Source organism: Nannospalax galili, unplaced genomic scaffold (genome assembly GCF_000622305.1).
Source record: "Nannospalax galili isolate Female #2095 unplaced genomic scaffold, S.galili_v1.0 scaffold236, whole genome shotgun sequence".
NCBI lineage: Eukaryota > Metazoa > Chordata > Mammalia > Rodentia > Spalacidae > Nannospalax > Nannospalax galili.
Window position 1 is genome coordinate 348,105 of NW_008338710.1, and position 7,291 is coordinate 355,395.

Sequence of the window (7,291 nt, forward strand, 5' to 3'; positions counted from 1 at the left end):
TGTCCCTCAATTGACGAGTGGATAATGAAAATGTGGTTCATTTATACGAGGGAGTTTTACTCAGCAGTAAAGAAAGATGAAATCATGAAATTTGCAGGTAAATTGATGGAACTAGAAACTGTGTTCTCCCTCATATATTCTCCCTCATATGTAGATTCTAGAACCAGACCCTGATAAATGAGTATGTAAACAGATATAACTACAGGAACCAGGATAATGGAAAGGAAACAGGGAGGTAAAACAAACCAAAGAATCTGAAAGAGAAGAACAGTAGGAAACAGGCCTTAATAGGGAAGATACGGATAAAAATTGGGTTAGTTTAAGGGAGGGGGGAGGGAAGGGTATACAAGGAACCTAGGGGATAAAGAGAAAGAACAAGCTCCAAGAGAGGTAGGACCATAGGAGAAGGGTATTAGTAAGTGAGAAAGTGGGGAAATGGGGGCATCTTAAGTGGGAAAACCATCATGGACGGATGAGACAATGCAAGAGATAAACAATGCCTAGCTAGTTTTGAAAACCAGAGGGAACCAAATCACTTCTACAACCTACTGAAAAATTATACATAACAGATCAAGAAATACATGTCTAGGTAAGGTTTGTCTGAGAACAACTGGTCTTTACTCAAGATTTATCTACATGACACACATTAATTAAAAGTACCAGACTGGTGGAACTAACCTTCTTGGGTGTTTAACAGACATACTTTGAGGCCTATAATAATTTGGTAAGAGGGACATAAAGGACACTTTTTGCTCCTTGCCCTCTTAGGTCGACTAAGCTCCAGGAGACTGTGAGCACCTCTCAAAATGTCCTATAATTGTGGCGTGTCACCTGTCCTATTGATTAAGGAGGCCATGGAGACGCCACGAAACCAACCATGATCGAGCAGGACCTTTGACTTATCTTCACATAGGCAGAACTGGTAAAAGAAAGGAGCCAGTGGCTCCTCCCAAGCCCACGTGACCCCTGAGGAACAGGTCCTCAAATGCCCTTAAGAGTAAACATAAATTGGTTTATCTGGGCCAACTGTATGGGCTTAAACACCCAAAAGGAAAGTATAAGCAAAGATTAAAGGGGTCAATATAATTTCTTAAGAGTCCATATGCATAGCTAAAGGCTACATAACAAGCAACAATGCCAGACAGGCAATACCTCTTTTGAGTTGTTGGCCAGGGTGGCCAAAGGGACTCCCAGATAGTAACCCAGCATAAAACTGGGAAAATGAACAGCAGACCCCAATCTTATCTAAAGGAATATTGACAACTGATTACTGCTAGATGAGGAACAGCTGACCCTCCTAAAACATAGAACTCTAGATAGGCTGACTAGATTCACCAGAAGGACAAGTAGTGGGGAATGGCTGGGGTGACCACAACACAGCAGACAGTAGCAAGGATATCAGAGTATAAGGGCTCTAGTTGGGGGAGGGATGCTATGGGATGGTGCTATGTGGGAAGTGGGTGTATAGTCAAATGAGATGGTTTGGGATGTTCTGTGTGATATACACAAAAAAAAATCATGAAATTTTTAAAAAATGTATTATATTTGAGGAGGAAGCATGGAAATTTACATCATGCTAATTAGTAGAGATTACCATTGAAATCTACCTGATGACTTTATATCCATGCTCAGATGCCAAGGAGCTCAGAAAGCAACCGACTGTGACTAGTAATAATCAGATATATAAAGATTAGAAATGCATGAGCAAACATCTTAATGTCAATTGCATTAAAAATGAAGTTTTCTGCATGAAACTCTGTATTTTAATAATGAAATGGAGATCTTTTTTAAAGGTTAAAAACTCATTCAACCTTACGTCTTACAGGGCTTATATTGAGTTCAATATTGTATAACTGTATTAATTCAGCTGTGAACCTAGAAACTTACAGCCACTTGTGAAAGAGATGTACTCTTGTTCTAGAGTGTGTTACTGAATATGTTGTTAAAGCTGTAATGAAAAGCTTCTAATCATGCAGTTATTAAAAAATTTTTTAAAAGTTAATGATTAAAAAAAATTCTTCAAAGCACAAAAATTTGCTCCTTAATAATTAGTAGATGTGAAAAATATTATCATTGAAATCTACCTGATGACTTTATATCCATGCTCAGATGCCAAGGAGCTCAAAAAGTAACTGACTGTAACTAATAATAATCTGATATGTAGAGATTAGAAATGCATGTGCAAACATCTAATGTCAATTGCATTAAAAATGAAGTTTTCTGCATAAAACTCTGTATGTTAATAATGAAATGGAGATCCTTTTTAAAGGTTAAAACCTCATTTAATTTTATGTCTTATAAGGTTTATACTGAGTACAATATTGTATAACTGTAGTAATTCAACTGTAAACCTAAAAATGTACAGCCAATTTTGTAAGAGATGCATCCTAGCTCAGAAAATTGTTATTGAATATGTCAAACCTGATGTAATGAAATGCTTCTTCTAAATATGTGGTTATTAAATAAATAATTTTAAATAAACAGAAAAAAACTTAACATTCTTTCTTTTACTTATTTCCCCATAGCATTTTTCTGAAGATAATTTTAAAATGTAATTGATTTTTCATTAAGATTTTTGTTATTGGTTGAATATGAAATGTCTGCCACTGCCTAAGTATTGAATGCCTGAACTGAAGTTGGAGGTACTATTTTGAGAAGTTCTGAAAACTTTAGACGATAGAGCCCATTGGAGGAAGCAGGTCCCTGGGAACATGCCTGGTTTTGTTTTCTCTCAGATATTTTGGTCACAATAAAAAGAAATCTAATATAAATTTTATCATAAACATTTTTGAACACAAAGATTACCAAGATTTTATTTGGGACCGTAAGTATTTCAAATTTTTGGTGGCTTTTTTTAAAAGAATGTTTTTAATGTATTTTTATTGCATTTTTATGCACTTCATATCATAGATTTTAAATTTAGACTCCCTTCTCCAACCACACTCCCCTAAAGCCCTCCAACCAACTAAAATTCATGTCATATATATTAAGAATTCTTGATATATATATTCTCTGTATATTAATATATAGAATTCTGTCACATAGTAAGGCATTGTGGGCAAGCATTTGTACCCAAATGTCCCTCAGTGCAAGTTCATCCGTTGTAGTATCATAAAATTTTTTAAAAATTAATCATTTTCAGGGGCTGGAGAGATGGCTCAGTGGTTAAGAACACTGACTCTTCTTGCAGAAGACCTGGGGTCTACACGGCAGCTAACAACTGTCCGTAACTCCAGTTCCAGAGGATCCAACAGCCTCTCCTTGTCCTCTGTAGTCACTGCAGGACACCAGCGCACTTACCTACATATGTAAGGCAATGCATTCATACACATAAAATAAAAATAATAAATAAAATTTTTTAATTAAACATTTTCTCCTCTAGAAGCAGGCATAGCACTTTCCAGGACTATAGAAACTAACCAGTAGGAAGATCCCAGATGAAGATTCCAGATTAGTACCAGCTTGAATTCTTCATGTTCTATGATTCAAGCACGTAGTGCCTTCAGCAATATGATCTTGCCATTAAGTTCTGGAGGGTAACCGAGAGCAATGGCAATAGCCTGTGATGTCTGTGGGTCTATGGAACCCCATGACCAACAACTACAAAAGAGCTAACCCATTCCTGGCATTGGGATTTTTGTTTGTTAGCCTATGGTGTCTAGTACAGGCATTATCCCAATGTTATAGGACAACTCCATTAAAACTCTTTTTATATATCAATATGGAATATATTTTAGGAAGTTTCTACAGTTGTAGGTTTCTGTTTTAGCTTGCTTTCAGTTGCTGTGATAAAAACACTGATCAAAACCAACCCAGGGAGGAAAGGGTTTATTTTATCTCACATCTCCCAGGTTATAATTTATCTCTGAGGGAAGCCAAAGCAGGAACTCAGGGCAGGAACCTGGAGCACAGATCATGGAGGTACACTGCTTACTGCCTTGTTCCCCTAGCCCATGCTCAGTCTGCTTTCTTATAATAATACATGACTACCTGCCCAGGGGGGGCACCAGACCTTCCCACAGTACTCAAGAATCAAGAAAGTTCCCCACAGACATGGCCACCAGCCAATCCAATGGAGAAAATTTCTCAATTCAGGTTCCCTCCATCCATACTTTAATGTTAGTTATTCCTCCCCACACTTTTTCCTCTACCCTACCCTCCCACTCCTTACTCCATTTAACTCATCCTGTTCCATTATTTCCCTTTCCCCTATTATATCACTACCTTCCATATCTCCTCCACTCAAAGCACCCACACACGCTCAATGGCCCCTTACTAATATTGTGAGCTCACTTTTCAAATGAAACACATATATCTAAAGATTCAAGGCTAGCAACACATAAGACAGAAAACATATCATTTGCCAATTGGGTCTGGGTCAATTGATTCAGGATAATTCTTCCCATCTCTAATCATTTACCTATGAATTTCATTTTCTTTATAGATAAATTGTATAAATGCATCATATTTTCATTATTCATTCATCAGCTGATGGACATCTATGTTGTTTCCTTTTCTGTTTCTTGTGAATAGAGCAGTAATGAACATGGATGAGCAAGTACTTTTAGTAGGGTATAATGTCTTTTGTGTATATGCCTGAAGGTGGTGTAGCTGGGTCTTGTGGTAAATTTATTTCTAACTTTTTGAGAAACTGACTTCCATAGTATCTGCACTATTTTATGCTTTAACTACCAATGAACGTGTCTCCTTTCCCTACATCTGTACCAGCATTTACTGTCATCTTTTTATTTTAGCCATTTTGGATGTAACAAGATGAAATTTCAAAGTCACTTTGATTTGCATTTCTCTGACGGCTAAGGATATTGAACATGCTAAAGAATGTTTCTCAGGGACTAGAGAGATGGCTCAGAAGTTAGGAGCACTGCCTGCTTTTGTAGAGGACCCAGGTTCAATTTCCAGCACCCACATGGTGGTTAACAACCATCCCTAAATCCAGTTCAGGGGATTCAATGCCCTCTTCTGATCTCTGCAGGCATTGCACGATGTGGGTGCGCTTACACACATGCAGGTAACATACCCACACACATAAAATAAAAACAACAAGCAAAATATATTTTTAAAAAGAATACTTCTCAGGATTCTCAGTTATTTGCATTTCACCTTTTGAGAGCTTCCTGTTTATTTTGTTTACCCAATTTTTAACTGAGTTGTTTCTTTCTCAGCTGTGACACCTTCTAACTATAATAAGACTGGCCTGACAAAATATGAAATATCTTGGTGAATAATGGTATAAATATCATAGGAGTAATCAAATGCTTTCTGATGGATTTAAGACCCACTCCACAAGATGAAACCCATACTTGGTACCATCATTGGGGTCAGGAACCTATTATTAGATCATTCATAGAAACTTGGGGAAACCTACTAATATTATTTTTATAAATGGACATAGTATTATACCAATTTGTAAATGACTCATTATAATGCCTATAAATTAGTAGACCTCTCAACCCTCATCAGAAAAGCTTCTGTTTTGTAACAGATGGTAATTAACCCAAAGAACCACATGTCAATGTGCACAGAATAAGAGACTGTAGAGTGGTCTCTATCATACTCCTCTCCCAAAGGCTCTGGAATGAGTGAAAAAGAGGGGTTGATGAAGGAAAGGTAGTGGATGATTACAAGGAAACAGTGTTTTTCATACACAATAAGGTATATGCACATATAAATTCAGAGTGGTTGTGGACAACATACACAAACCCTGTGGAAAATTAACCTCCATACAAGTCCAGCGTGGAGGGGGAGGTGGGCATGAATTCACAATCCTAACTGAGGAGCCATTCACAATGGTAACTGCTGGGTGAGAAAGAGTCAGTTTTCTTTAAGGGTGTAACCCTTGGAAAGTGGATCAAGTTACAGCAGTGGCCTCAAATCCAAGGGCATTTGGACAACAAAAATTGGACTCAACGGTCTTTAAAAAATAAAAAGAGGGGGCTGGAGAGATGGCTCAGCGGTTAGGAACACTGACTGTTCTTGCAGAACACCCGGGTTCGAATCCCTGCACCCACATGGCAGCTAATAACTGTCTGTAGCTCCAGTTCCAGGGGATCCAACAGCCTCTTCTGTCTTCCATGGGCATTGCACGACATGGGTGCACTTATCTATGTGCAGGCATAACACTCATACATATAAAATGAAAATAAAATAAATAAATAAAAAGAAGACACAAAGTTCCATGGTTATAGAAGGAGTTAAATCCTGAAGGAGTTGGGGGAGGGGCAGCAAATATGCTCGAAATATATTTTATGAAGTTCTCCAAGAATTAATAAAAATATTGTTTAAAAATTAAATATGTCTTCAGGGCCTGGTGACTCATACCTTTAATCCCAGCATTCAGGAGACAGAGGTGGGTCAGTCTCTTTGAGAGTGAAGTCAGTCTGGTCTACATAGCAATGTCTAGGCCAACTTGGGCTACATAGTGAGGCCCTGTCTCTAAAAATATGATTTATGGATTAAGTGACAAGAAATATTTATGATGCAAATGAAGAAATCTCTGTGGCTCTACTACAGTATTTTTTAACAATAGATGTTTAATGAATAAAAGCATTTGTATATGTATTATCTCAGAAATTTCATTGAAGTATAACTGATAGACACATAGCTGTCCATAATAAATGTAAATATTAACAAATTTGGACATCTGCACATATTAATGATATTATCACTATAATCAAGGTATTAAACTATCTATTACTTCTATAATATTCTTCAGGATAATTCTGTAGGATTTTTGTTTTTATTCTGTACGTGGCAAGAACAGGACTTAAGTTCTATCTTAGCATAGTTTAAAGTACTCAAAACTATAGTATCGGTATCAAGTATTTTGAACAGCAGATCTTATTCACCTTGCCTTATTGAAATTTTATGCCGAAAGAGAAATGCCCTCATTTCTCTTTGTCCATTCCTCTCAACTCCTGGTATCAACTGTTCTAGTCTCTGCTTCTAAGAGTTAGACTGGTCGATAATTCATACAAGTGGAGTCACACAATGTTTGTGCTTTTGTGATTGGCTTGGTTTACTTGGCATATTGTCCGTAAAGTTCATTCCTGCTATAGGGTAAGTAGGATTCCCACTTACATGTTATAATAACTAATGTTATGTTGATACATTTGCTTTCAAGATAGAAAGAAACAGAAAAAGAAGAAGGAAGGAAGGAAAGAAGGAAGGACAGAGGGAGGGAAGGAGGGAGGGAAGGAGGGGGGAAGGAGGGGGGAGAGGGGAGGGAGAGAGGCAGGAAGGAAAAAGGAAGGCTGGTTTATTACACATGAAT